The sequence below is a fragment of the Argopecten irradians genome, chromosome 1 (genome assembly GCF_041381155.1).
Source record: "Argopecten irradians isolate NY chromosome 1, Ai_NY, whole genome shotgun sequence".
Taxonomy (NCBI): Eukaryota; Metazoa; Mollusca; class Bivalvia; order Pectinida; family Pectinidae; genus Argopecten; species Argopecten irradians.
In genome coordinates, this window is record NC_091134.1 from 3,009,006 (window position 1) to 3,023,335 (window position 14,330).

General features: G+C 35.5%; 1 protein-coding gene across 1 annotated transcript in view; it reads left to right on the forward strand.

Moving 5' to 3' along the window:
* Positions 1 to 14,330, forward strand: part of LOC138315229 (neprilysin-1-like) — a 44,344-nt gene continuing 30,014 nt past the window's right edge. The window contains exon 1 of the mRNA XM_069256092.1: positions 1 to 598. The gene's annotated coding sequence lies outside the window, so the exon portion shown is untranslated. The remainder of the gene's footprint in view (positions 599 to 14,330) is intronic.

Here is a 14,330-nt window from a genome sequence, read left to right on the forward strand (position 1 = left end):
AAGTAAACTAGGCGACGCGGCTTTTTGACAATCAATAGGAATAGAGGACTGGCGGTATAACGATCTCCTGAGAATAACCAATATAGCAGTACCTGGATAACACTGTATACAGGTACATTTGTGTGTGTATTTAGTGCATGAGAACTTTATAATTCTCTAGATGTGGTGTATGTTTGTGGGTACACACAGTGATTTAATTCAAATTTCGGGAAGCAGTGACTTTTCTCGTGGATACTTGAGAAGATAGACTAACTTTTGATTGTGTATATATTTACATGTTAAAGATTCATACACTGTTCAATTCATTTTAGAATATTGCTGAGAAGACACGTTGATTTTGAAGCATTGCTATAACACCGGTCGATTATACACATGCCATCTATCATGAAGATGTCACCAACTTGAGGTTTTTTTGTTACTTAGACATATCAATTGATGATTTGTCGCCTCCCTTCCATTGTCTTTGCACTTTCGGTCTGCAGGGTAAAACAATTTTGTTGTTGACCGTGAGAGGCCATTACAGTGTCCTACTGCTTTTGGATATTCTTGATTGTGTTGATGTCATTAGACTCCAAGGTCGGAAAACACCATTGATCAGGTAAGAATAATTTCATATATTATCTACATTGTATATCTCTTTATTATCCTTATAAAATGATACATTGTAATTAATTATAGGGCTCCACATTATTGATTAATTACCTTAATTGGTCGTAGGATGACATGAAAGTTGGTCAATCCGAAGATGATTTACTAGTATTGCTCCATGGCGAGCGCAAGAAACCTTCATAGCAACTTACACAGTTAGTACCATGTATTGTTTTTTGAGACGAACAGGAAATAAGTAACTTGTTTTAAGTTTCATTTTTATATTCTGAATATAAACTGTTTACTAAGATAAAAGCAAAACAAACAAAAATAATTATGAACACCGTAAAGTTGCTTGTCGATTTCATGATTTTTCGAAATTGTATCAAATGATTTGCGTTGTCCCGTGAAATTATCATTTATTAGCGTAATTATTCGTGTCATTGTTATCGCAATTGCGTCCTCGCTTCGTCGCATCATAGTCCCATCGTATCCTCGTCATGTCTTTGTAGAGCCATTGCCCTTCTGGTAGTTAATAGGACGTTAAAATAATCAAACAAACAAGAGTAATCTTGATCGACATCCAGATCATGACACACTATTTATATAGAGACATTCATGATGACGACAAATTAAAAAAATAATAACTACCGGACATTGTATTTTAGGAGAAAACTTTCGTTTTGACTGAGGTTGGTACCTTTTTGCTTCGAGAAATCGAGACGACAATGACAACTTAGCCTTATTTCATTATACATGTATCTACGTTAAATGGCACAGTGTTAATACGGGTCCTGTGTTATAGCATCGCTTCCTATCTCCAAAAGAACTAGAGATTTAACAAATGTGAAATACAGATCTCTTTTGGGGATTTCTATCTCCAAAAGAACTAGAGATTTAACAAATGTGAAATACAGATCTCTTTTGGGGATTATTTTATTACTTTATGCTTTCATAAATATTTTGAATATCGACACCATGTCGGATATGCAAATCTATCATTCATTTGACCCCTAAATAGCATGCATCTAAAGACAAACAAACGTTTTGAAACTTAAACATTTTACGACATAGATTATACTATACTCCAGAGTATCGTTACGGTAATAGTTATTTATCCTTTAGTATTGCGGAAGAGACCATGTTCACTAGAGAAATGACCCAGACTCATGGCAGACTGGCGAGCGGTGTTTTAAGTTGTAAGTACTAAGGTTGACGGGTGAATAATTAATGTCTTTGTGGGTTTAATGTCGTTTGTGGTAAACAAAATAAAAGCTGATAACGAAAGATTACATATCAACAATTGATACTGGTTTCTTTCTCATTTTACATACAGAACTAGACCATGATTATGGGATCTATTTTACTTGCAGTGGTGTACATTTACTGCTGAAAGCTATTTCTAATTTCAATGTATTAGTTACCGACCGATAGGAAATATTGAAGATAAATAATATGGTTAATTTTTTTTCAGTTTGATATTTTCTATTTATCACATAATACGCCTGATATTCAGTGATTTCGCAAAATTCTTTGTTATGTATGCATTTGTAGATATGTGATTAAATGTATCTTAAATTTGTGTTCATTTCATATGAGATTTTATGAAACTCGTCTCGAAGTTTTAATTTTTGCTCGCCAAGGCTCGCAAAATAAAAACTTCTTAGACTCGTTTGATAAAATCTCATATGAAATGAACACTCATGTAAGATCCTATATTTATTTATGCTTGGTTAGCAGCAATGAAAAACATAAAAAAAAATTAAGAAAACAATTTGATTTTATTGAATAATCCATCCATCATGAAACGTCCTTTGGTTGCTGCTGAATCTTTGAACCAATCAGCTGTTTTGTGGTACCGTTAATACTGTCAAATGCTATGTGCACTTAAACTTTTATTTTCAGCGGTTATCTTGTCATTTTGTATTGTAAAATATATTATTGTGATTATAAATTATTGCGGTAGCTGCACTTTCTGTCGTAATGACGGACAGTTAGAACCGATTCCTCCTCAGCTGGAGCAACTTCGAGCTAAAATGTAAACGCGGCAAAATATTTATAACTATAATATCGGTATGCTAATAGAATTCACATGAAAGAAACTAATGAAGCTCGCATTAACTTATGCTATTTTGACGACATAAATAAACGCACATTCGACTCCCTTAAACGTTTACTATCGTGTATGAAATAACGAGATTCTATTTTCAATGCAGTAAAACATGTAATTTATATTTGAATGCATCTTTATATCACTTAAACGATGTCTCTATTCGTATCCTTGACAGTAAATACAATGTGTCAAAATATATCACATGCAAAAGCCAGGCTTTAAATTAAAAATGCTTCATGAATTATGCATTTTTGATACAGGAATGTCGGAATTGTGGATGTCGTTTATATTGCTATAAACAAGATAATGATTCGCTAACCATAATTGTTTTATCGTGAGAAGATCGGAAGAAGAATAAGGGAAACTAAACGCATTGGAATCAGTAAAACAGAACGAAATAGCTATAATGCAATCAAGCGGTTATTGAAATACAAGTTTGTGTTTTGCTATTTTAATAAAGTGGCAATACCAACATACAAATATACACTAGAAATGTGTTGAAATGCAAAGCACAAAACCGAACATATGTACTAGAAAGTAAAATAAATATCCGCTATAAATTCATTTCCTAATGATCGAGCATACAATTTTTGTATATTCACGCAATATTAAGAAATTACTGTGTTAGAAATGTGTTGGAATAATTATGAACTTAATGTGTTGCTGTGAATCATAAATGTCTATATGTTTTGAGAGGCTGTAGATATTAAAATACAGTAGTAGTTATCTAAGAAACCTCCGACCTCCGATTATGATCTTAAACCTAACAATCATCAGTCACAATTAGTAAGCAGGGTGAGATAATAAATATCAACCCCATACCCACTTGACTATTACCGTAAACAGATGTAGAGCTGGTGACAGTGTATATTGACCACTACATTCGCCAACTTGACCATACTAGACGTACGTCGGTACATTAAGGGGGAAATTAATGCACTCGTTGTTTGAAACTATATCGTAAATCTAGCAACTTCCATCATTAATTGTCATGTATCATAAAAAACTGAGATGTTAACACACAGTCAATATGGATATCAGATGGAAAGTGTCGTGTTTTTAACCTCCTTAGCACAATCTGATCATCAGGGTCGTCACACGGCGCAGAAATGAGTGTGATTTCTAGAAGAGCAAGGTCAAATATTGGAACTCCGCATGTCTATCCGTGTGTTAGACTTAGAAGGATAGCTTCAGGTCACGTTTTCATTTCATTTCATCTATAAAAGACCTTTATCACGGAAAACACTTTCGTTAAAGGAATACAATAGCACATTTGACATGACAACACAGTCGGTATCACTGTAATTTAAAGAAGGTTAAGTAATTCGGCCAAGGTAACTTGTTCTGATTAATTCTTATGAAACATTTCTAACCAATAATTTATCAAGGACATTGGTATGTGTTTTTTATGAACTCAAATGAAATACTTACTGTAGTAACAAACTCACAGAACAAGAACACGTGTCCGCCTTACCATGCGTTTTTGACCTACATCTTACGATACGGTTTTTTCCGACATCTTACGATACGTTTTTGGCCGACATTTTACGATACGTTTTTGGCAGACATTTTACGATAGGTTTTTTGCAGACATTTTACGATACGTTTTTGACCGACATCTTTTTTCTGTCTAGAAGTCTTCAGTGCTACAATATTTCAGCTAGAGAATTAGTGTCATCACTACGTATAATCTATAAAAAAAGATTTAAAAAGAAAATCGTTTCATTTCAAATAAAACTAAGGTAGATGACTTGTTCTGAAAAGCTCAAAGTAAGGGGTTATCAAGGACATTTTGAATGCTCTGATAAGCATTAAAGCAGAATTAAGACGTGTGCTAGCTGATGTAATTAATTAACTTTATCACGAGTTTATGAAGGTTAAGGTTTGCAGTGTAATTAAACTAATGAAGTGTTTACAAAAGTCTTTATTAGGGCAATGAATTAAGCAAGAACATTGTTACATATTCTGATATGAGCCTTAAGACAGGTCTCTGAAGCATCTATTTTTGACGGCTGTATTATTCATTGATATAAGAAATGTACCGGTCTATGCTTACATTCCCGCCTTTGGACGACGCCTTTGTCAATTGTTTTACATAAAACATTATATTTAGGATTCAGTGATTGTGATATATACGATTACACAGAGTCATTTCAACGCTCACCAGGGTAGTGACCGCCTCTCGTGCAGTCTAGAAATATTTCAACTAAAATGACATTGCGGCTAGCCGTTGTAATAAACACGTGTCAGTAGTAAGGCTAATGGAAACGACAGACAGGGACAAAAAACAGTCTCAAGAACCCAAGGCTGTCGGATTTCAACGCCCAAACAGAGTTCGGTGAGATAAGAGTACAGAGGATACGACAAGTGGAGTGTGGTGAAGCTCAATCAGCGTCGTGTTAGGAGAGCAGTGCATCTCAATCAACGACGTTTTGTGTAGTAATATACACTGTGTAATGGCCTCAGTGTCACACTTTAAGGAAGACACTTCGACTTTAAATGAATAAGGCTTTCTATATATCTAACTGTTACCGACGAACAAAAGTATTAGGATATTGTCGCAGAAGCCACTTTGTGGTCGACCATGTCAGTAGATATATATAATGATCTATTTATTATAATACATTTCAAACATGAACTCACCTCATGAATCCTGTAATAATGGGGAATACATCAAAAGTACACATTATCTATTATTTATTTTATATCTGAACGATAAAATGATCAACAACAAAACAAAAATAATCAATTTTTCGGAAAAGCTGGGATGTTTTATCGTTGCGTTTTTGTCCCATCAACATTTTTCTGTAACAGGAAGAAAAAGCTAGTAGTAAAATCCCCCCTACAAAATATGTTCATGATTAGTTGTTTATAAGTCGCCTAATGAATCATTATTTCTTCACTTTTTTGTGAGAAATGTTCATTAATGTATGTCGAAATAAAAATATCCCTTAGGAGCAGCACTTGCATTGTACTAAGCCTATTTGTACCGTCACTATTGGTTCCACGAAGGCTGAGAAATAAAACACACGTGTTAAAATCATTAATAATGAGTAATATTCATTTTTAAAATTAATTTCTTACTGCCATCTAAACTATCATATCTATGTAGCCAGTGGACAAAATAAATTGAAGAAGCCCCAAAAAAATAGATTTGCTACATGTGATATTACCCTGAAACTCTCTTCAAGGACATCTCCTCACCATCTGGAACACAAAAATGGTCGCCAGGATTCTCCTTAACGTAGTATGAGATTTAATCGGATTCAACGTCATGCATCCCCTTTTTAACGATGTTATTATTGCCAATTGCAAAGACTGTCGTTTTCAGTTGATGAAGTCATATCGACAATATGCATTTGAACAGAAATATACGGAGCAAAAGGGGTACCAGAAAATACATTTGAACTGAAGTACATGGATGATAAGGGACACCAGGAAGGTCATTATGAAACAAAGTGAAAAGATGGTTCTTGTTTTAATCAGAAACCGATACAATTGTTCCAATGTATCAACAAAAATGGATTATTTTTAACCAGTTTCATGTTAAATTAGGAAAAAGCGATAACTCCTCGACGATTTCTTCATTTGTACGGATAGGGGATCGTGCTGCCTCTACACAAAATCTGGAACCAATTGTGTATTGGGACGAAAATGACTGGAAAGGGTACATGTAACTGGAATAAAAAGGAAAACGATTTCCAATTGAGAGTTTGTTTGCTGCAGACAGACTCTGTCTTTGTGATACAGATTGTTTCCTATATCCTTAAGCACAGATACAATGGATTAAAGCTTTGAATTTGGATGAATGGGAAAGTGAGTCGATACCTTGTAAGTCGGGTCTGTCAGAAATCCTTACTGGGTAAATAATTAAAGCCTTAAGCTTATAGTTCAATCCCAATTAGTCAATATTATATATCGAACGGTGATTAAATAGCTTGAAAGACGTCGCTTCCCGAGAAATATTTTGTCGATTATTTTCTCCACAGAGGAAACTTAATAACATGTACCATCTACAACCCTACATCAAATTGAAAGCAAAACTATGAGGTTCGACTCTTCTCAAAACCTACCATGCAGGTAGGTACATAAGATCTTCAGTTATTGAAGGTTAATGATGATATCGTCTGTTCTGATCAGTTCTTGCTGCTTCATCCAAGTACATATTGAATCCTCAAGACTGGATGTTGAGACAATGAACAGATTTTTTGACCAAAAAAATTCATTCGAAATAACTCATTTCAGTCACATTAAAGCGTGAACTACTAAAGTATGCTGACTATTAAGGGTTGCCTACTGATATAACTGAAACTGATGCGCGGATCCGATATCGACAATGTTGTAGTAAAGCACCTTTACCTTAGTGTAGATGGCAGGTCAGCTGTCTTCTAATCTACATCGTCAGAAACACGCTTCTCTGACTGTGCATTTACTTTCTATAAATCTGAATAAGGCTTGTAGGTCTGCTCGTTATCAAACTGCTCTTTCTTCCTTGTGCTATCCAGCTCGCCGATCAGATAGATGCTGGTTTCGTATTACCACATATAATACGTATCACATTCAACTCAATATTCAACTTATAGAACTTCTTCACAGAATAGACCACAGAAGTACGACACACTCTGGGTCGGTATCGCTGTGAGGCAGCATCATTGTGACGTTTGTTTACATCAAAATGATCTACTTCATCAGCTTAAATTTGCTTCTATACTTAAAGTGTTTCGTGAATTCTGTAATAGATATAATTGCTTTCACAGGATACAAGTGATGAAATGGAATCGGTTGATTGTATTTGACGAAACAAGAGTATCCTAGACGACAAGATTGGGAGAAGATCCAATTAGGGAAAATAATATTCTGTAAGACTTGGTTTATTATAGCTGTCATTTTATGATTTGATGAGACAGCTGCACTGTAATCACATTTCCAGATAAAAGTACACTTGTCTGTTTTGTTCTGTATTAGATCGGAGATTCACGGTATAGGTATGGCACGTGGTGATCATCAGTGATCAGGAAACTCAAACCTTAGAATGTCCGACAGGTATCTGAAGGTCCTGAGTTCGAACCCTGGTAGCTACATTTCTCCTCGTCTATTATATGTGCAATTCACACGGTAATCAGATCGGACCATATATTGTTATCATGTTGCTACAACAAACATGATTAGGAAACTCTGTCAACCAGATTAATGTGTGAGGACTGTATTCCGTGCGTTCATGTCAAAACAATTTGTTCACAGAGAGGTCATTTCGTAATCTTCAACCAAACACATTATTGCCTTCGGGTAATTGTTTCCAATTGCCATTGCTTGAGATATACGCCAAACCATACACGTGGAATACCATAAGACTCTTCATATTTGGATATGAATATATGAATGAGAGAGATATTCTACCCGAGGGTCACAAAATGTTGTTTGTTTGTTTGATTAAATTTACGTCCTATTAACGGCCAGGATCATGTAAGGACGGCCTCCCATGTATGCGGTGTGTAACGTGTGTGAAGTGCAAGGTGCGTGTTTTGGGAGACTGAGGTATGTTTGTGTTGTGTTTTCTTGTTTAGTGGAAATCTTACCCATTTTATAGTACTATATCACTGAAGTATGCCGCCGAAGACACCAAGCAACACACCCCATCCGGTCACATTATACTGACAACGGGCAAACCAGTCCCGGTATGCTGAGCGCTAAGCAGGAGCAGAAACTACCATTTTTATAGACTTTGGTGTGTCTCGGCCAGAGAACAGAGCCCAGAGCCTACCTCACACGGGCGAGCGCTCAACAAAAGGCCAAAAGATGGAGACGTTAGGAAGAATAAAGGCGGTTAGGAAGAAAGAAATTACAAGATCCTTAATTTAGTCGCCTTTTACGATAATGCAATTGAGGTAGCAAGTACAATTCATACACCCTACCTGCAGGGCAAACGAAATGTTGTAAAACGCAGGCTTGCCGAGGGTTTTCTAACAATTTGTGATCCTGAGGGTCGAATATCTCTATCTTTCATATCCACATATAAAAGAGAATTTTTCTCTTATATCTCGACATTTTAAAGCAATTTTACTATTATGATTTTTTTGCATTTTGGAATGGGAAGTCATGCAATACAGCCTCAGACATCAACAGTGTATTGCCCGAGACCAGACAGTACTACACCTGTAGGTATTATACCTGTAGGTATGACATACCAGACAGTATTACACCTGTAGGTATGAGAACCAGCCAGTATTACACCTGTAGGTATGAGAGACCAGCCAGTATTACACTTGTAGGTATGAGAACCAGCCAGCATTACACCTGTAGGTATGAGAACAGCCAGTATTACACGTGTAGGTATGAGAGACAGCCAGTATTACACATGTAGGTATGAGAGAGCCAGTATCACCTGTAGGTATGAGAGACCAGCCAACATTACATGTGTAGGTATGAAGACCAGCAGTATTACACAGTATGAGAGACCAGCTAACATTATGTGTACCTGTAGGTAGTTATGAGAGACCAGCCGTATACATGTGTGGATTGAGAGACTAGCCAGTATTACACCTGTAGGTATGAGAAATCAGCCAGCATTACACCCGCAGGTATTACACAGCTGGTATTACAGGTATAGTATGAGAGACCAGCGGTATTACACTGATGTATGAGAGACTAGCCAGTATTACACTTGTAGGTATGCGAAACCAACCAGTATTATAGCTGTAGGTATGAGCGAGACCAGCCAGGATTATAGCTTTAGGTATGAGAGACCAGCCAGTATTATATCTGTAGGCATAGGAGACCAGCCAGTATTACAGCTGTAGGTATGAGAGACCAGCCAGTATTACACCTGTAGGTATGAGAGACCAGCCAGTATTACACGTGTAGGTATGAGAGACCAGCCAGTATTACACCTGTAGGTATGAGAGACCAGCCAGTATTACACCTGTAGGTATGAAAGAAAGTTTGTTTATTGTATGTGCTATATAAAGCGACATGATTGACATATTACACAGCCAAAAGTGTGACAGTAGAAACTGTTACACGGCTTTCGTAATCAAAGATGTTCTTGTTGATTTCGTTTAGATTGTAAGGATTAGAAATATTAGAAGATTAGGTGTATTCCATACATTTTTATTGATTCAAAGATCACAGAATTAAGTAAAAAATATCGCAGTGCAAATCTGTCACTCATACAGGAACCTGGGTTCAGTGAATGACCTTATTAATCATTCATGAACTAATATTCCCTTAATTAATCATGAATTAATTCATTTCAGCTTTCAAATTAGAATATATGTATCTATATCTAAAACTTATCGTATAGTACGTTGAATAGAAGTGTCATTACCGAGTAGAATATTCCAATAATACTATACTAGCTTACATCTAAATGTAAAAGAAAATAATATGCAGATGACAAGTTAGTCAATTAAAAAATGAAATAAGCGTTTTCAGATACGTTTACAATTTGCAATACTTTCAAGCATGTTTTGTTTTGTCACACGCTTTTGAGTCGATGAAGACATCGTAAATTGTGAGTCGCAGCAGAAACATATAGAGCCATGTCAATGGCTGTGGTCTCTGAAGGCGAGTTAAATCCTCTCTCCACATCCATCTGGAGATTTAATCCTCTCTCCTCATCTATCCTGAGATTCAATCCTCTCTCCACATTTATCTGGAGATTTAATCCTCTCTGGAGATTTAATCCTCTCTCCTCAACCATCCGGAGATTTCTCCACATCCATCCGGAGATTTAATCCACTCTCCTCATCCATCCGGATATTTAATCCTCTCTCCACATGTATCCGGAGATTTTATCTTCTCTCCTCATCCATCCGGAGATTTCTCCTCATCCATCCGGAGATTTAATCCACTTTCCTCAACCATCCGGATATTTAATCCTCTCTCCACATGTATCCGGAGATTTAATCTTCTCTCCTCATCCATCCGGAGATTTCTCCACATCCATCCGGAGATTTAATCCTGTCTCCTCAACCATCCGGGGACTTAATCTCTCTCCTCAACCATCCGAAGATTTCTCCACATCCATCTGGAAATTTAATCCTCTCTCCTATTCCATCCGGAGATTTTATCATCTCTCCTCAAACATCTGAAAATTTAATCCTCTCTCCTCATCCATCCGGAGATTAAGATTGACATTTCCCGTTGATATCCGATAATTTTATCAGTATTTAAGCTCAGTAATTTTGATGTCGAACGAAGATAATATATAGACGTGTGAAGAAAAGCTTTTGTAACAGTCACAGATATGTCATAATTTTTTTGTGTCTAGATGAAATATACAAATCTGAAAATGAAATGTAAAAAAAAAAGTTTATAAAAAACGGATATAATTGCTGGATATGCAGTAGAATTTTCAGGTATGATTATTGAAATTTGAACATATAACGAGTCTAATGTTACATTAATTTTGTTGTGTACACCTATCCGTAAGGTTACGTGAATAGGGGTGGTACCGAGTAACATGTTACAGTCGCGGGTCAAATAATCGTGATTTTTATAGCAACGAAAACAATTCAGTTTTTACACATTTAAAAAAAATGCACTTTGACTGTAAGAGTAATACGATTGACCGATTTTTGATAAGTTCACCGATGGAATTTTCACGATCACAACATTTCCTCTGGAAATTGCGAAAATAGTATTTCAATATAAAATATTTCTGGCTTTCTGATTGGCCTATTCACTTTTTTCATTCCACGATGAAAAAAAATCCGAGAGTGGTGCGGAACCCCGACGTTATCGTGACGTCACAATAGAAACATTGACGTTGCATAATTATTGATTTTGAAAAAAAATAATCTCTTGGAAAAAATCAATGGAATCGTACGTGTGAACGTATTTCTTTTTATAAAGTAGCCTGGAAAATTAATTATAAGTATTGAAGTCACTATTTTTTAAACAGTTTTGTTTGCAAATTTTTGTGAGAATCCGCTACGCGGATTCACACAGCTTGCAAACAAAATGCCTTTCATACCCCGATGAAATTAAAAAATAGTGACTTCAATGCTTAAATGCATAATGTATCAATAAATAGCCAATACAACCGTTGGAGACAAAGTATTGTACGGGGCTTTTTCCATCGCATCATTTCAAGTCTTCAAACTTATATAACACATACATTTCGTCCATGTGAACTATTTATTACTAGGTATGTGTCATATGTGCATCTGATATGTGGGTAATGTGTCATACGAATCCCATTAATATCTACCCCAGGTGCTCGTCATTGATCTAGAAGGATTTATCTATCGATGTACACAACAGCATATAACATCTAGACTTCTAATACTTTCATAGCATGACTAGAATTCAATTAAGCATTGAACGTCTTTAGTTGGCATTCATAGCCAATATGAATGCAAACTGGACAGAGACAAATTCCATGAAGTGCGCTAGCGCTTCATGTTGAATTTGCATCTGTGCAGTTGGCATTTACATTGGCTATGGATGCCAACTGAAAGACGTTCAATGCTTATATTTACATTTGGTTATAATCATTCGTTATCGTCAGACGTTCAATGCTTATATTTACATTTGGTTATAATCATTCGTTATCGTCATGGATGGAACAGCCATTTGAACAGCCGTCTTCCGTGATCGCTGGCACGACAATTGTGAGCGCTTGAAGTTCATTGTCTATATGACTGCCAACTTCGCTTGGTAAGGTTACATAGTGGGGCTGCAGTGAAAATGTAAATATATAATACAGGTAAAAATTGCAATAATAGATTTAGAGTATATTAACGGAAATGTTTCTCGAATGTTCACATTGATAGTGTTTCTAAATGAGACGTCTCGCATTCCGTCTTTGCATATTACAGAGTTAGCTCCCTTGCGGGTAGGTATCGATTGTTACGTCATTGTTTTTTGAGCGCAATTCACGTCGTTTTCTCCGAAAATTTTGACGTTACGCTCGCAAACACATGACGTCACAATCAATACCTACCCGCAAGTGCAGATAACCCTGTAATATGCAAATTTGGAATAGTATTCTAAAATGCAGTGTGCGTAGCATTGCTATTTCTGGTTATCGAATTCTGATATCAAAACGATTTTCTCATCATATACTTATGTACACGAATCCTAGCGTGATCCTTTAACTGTCCATTTGATTTCTCGAGTTGATTAACGACAGAGTAATATGTTAAAATGTCCTTAGAGTTACATCCTAAAGCAAAGTGTTCGATATATTTATATACGGATTTTTTTAAATAAAAAAAAATCTTGAATATATGTACAAATTTATAACCATCTGTTTCATTATCTCAGTTGACTATATGATCAGTAAAAACGCGTTGGTATGTTTGCACTAGGTAATACATCAGTAAAGACACCTATCTATAGAGGTCATGCCGAGCTTTCGTTAACAATCGGATTGCTAGCTCAAGTAATGATACATTACTGTGAATTAGGTCAGTGGCACATTTCACAGCTTATATTTTGCAGCCGTTCAAACTGTGTGATACTGTTTACCATGTATGAGTCCATCAGAATTGAATCTAGAACTACTCAGGAAATGAGGACAGAGTATTGATATTAGAAATTCACGTGCTTGATTTTAGCTGGTATCAACAGTACACGATACATTTTCACAAACATACATATTTTTATGTGAGCGCTTGTTGCTGTTTGTTTGTATATTGCTTAATCGGAATTTGGTTTTTACCTAAACAGCCATTTAATTTTGCAATTGATTCATTTAGGCACTGTAATAATAATTGTATTTAAATGGTTACTGTATCGTAACGTATCTTTACATGGTATTACTTAAGTAAACTTTTAAGCAGTACATGTATTTCCTTGGTATCGCTATCGAAGTAATCTTATTTAAAGATGCTCCACCGCTGACAAATGGTATTTTTTCACTATCAAAAACAGGAGCAGACGATTTAGTATTTTTCTTCAGTTACAAAAGTTACTTACTTTTCACCATTACCACCATTGAAAATTTTTAGCTTCTAATTTTACTTCAAGTTAAGGATATGAAAAATAATTAATTTCATCGCGAAAAAATTCCGTACCGCTATATCCTATATGGAATGAAAAATTGATTGCACATGCACTAAAGGCGAAATAAATTATCTTATGTTATTTTTTGTGTTAATTAGGCACATAAATACACGATTAAACACCAATTATTGTTCAAATAATAAATATCATCCATGCTCTGTCGGCGGTCGGGCATCTTTAAACATATTTTATTTTATCTATGTGTTAGGAGTAGTCTTGTTGTAACCATTTGTATACATTTATATACATTTACTCTGTAAATCCTTTGTCTGTAATATTGCGTTATAACAATTAAAAATGACATTTGGTGAACCGAACTTTGTGTTGTTATATGATAAAATTAGCATATTTAGATTTATGTTTATCACTTTTTATCATTATATCAATCTCCGTATATAAAGAGTGACTTTATCACGCCTTTTTATATACTATCCTTGAGTAACAGCTTATTTACGACCTAGCGAAATATTTTTGTTCTAAACCAGGATAGATATTTTTTATGATATGGAAATATCATGCCATTAGTTAGCCTTGCGCACACTCACCTGTCAAACCCTGTCAATTACATAAAGTATGGCGCAATTGTGTACTAATTTATGCCTGCTAGAGTGATGTGATG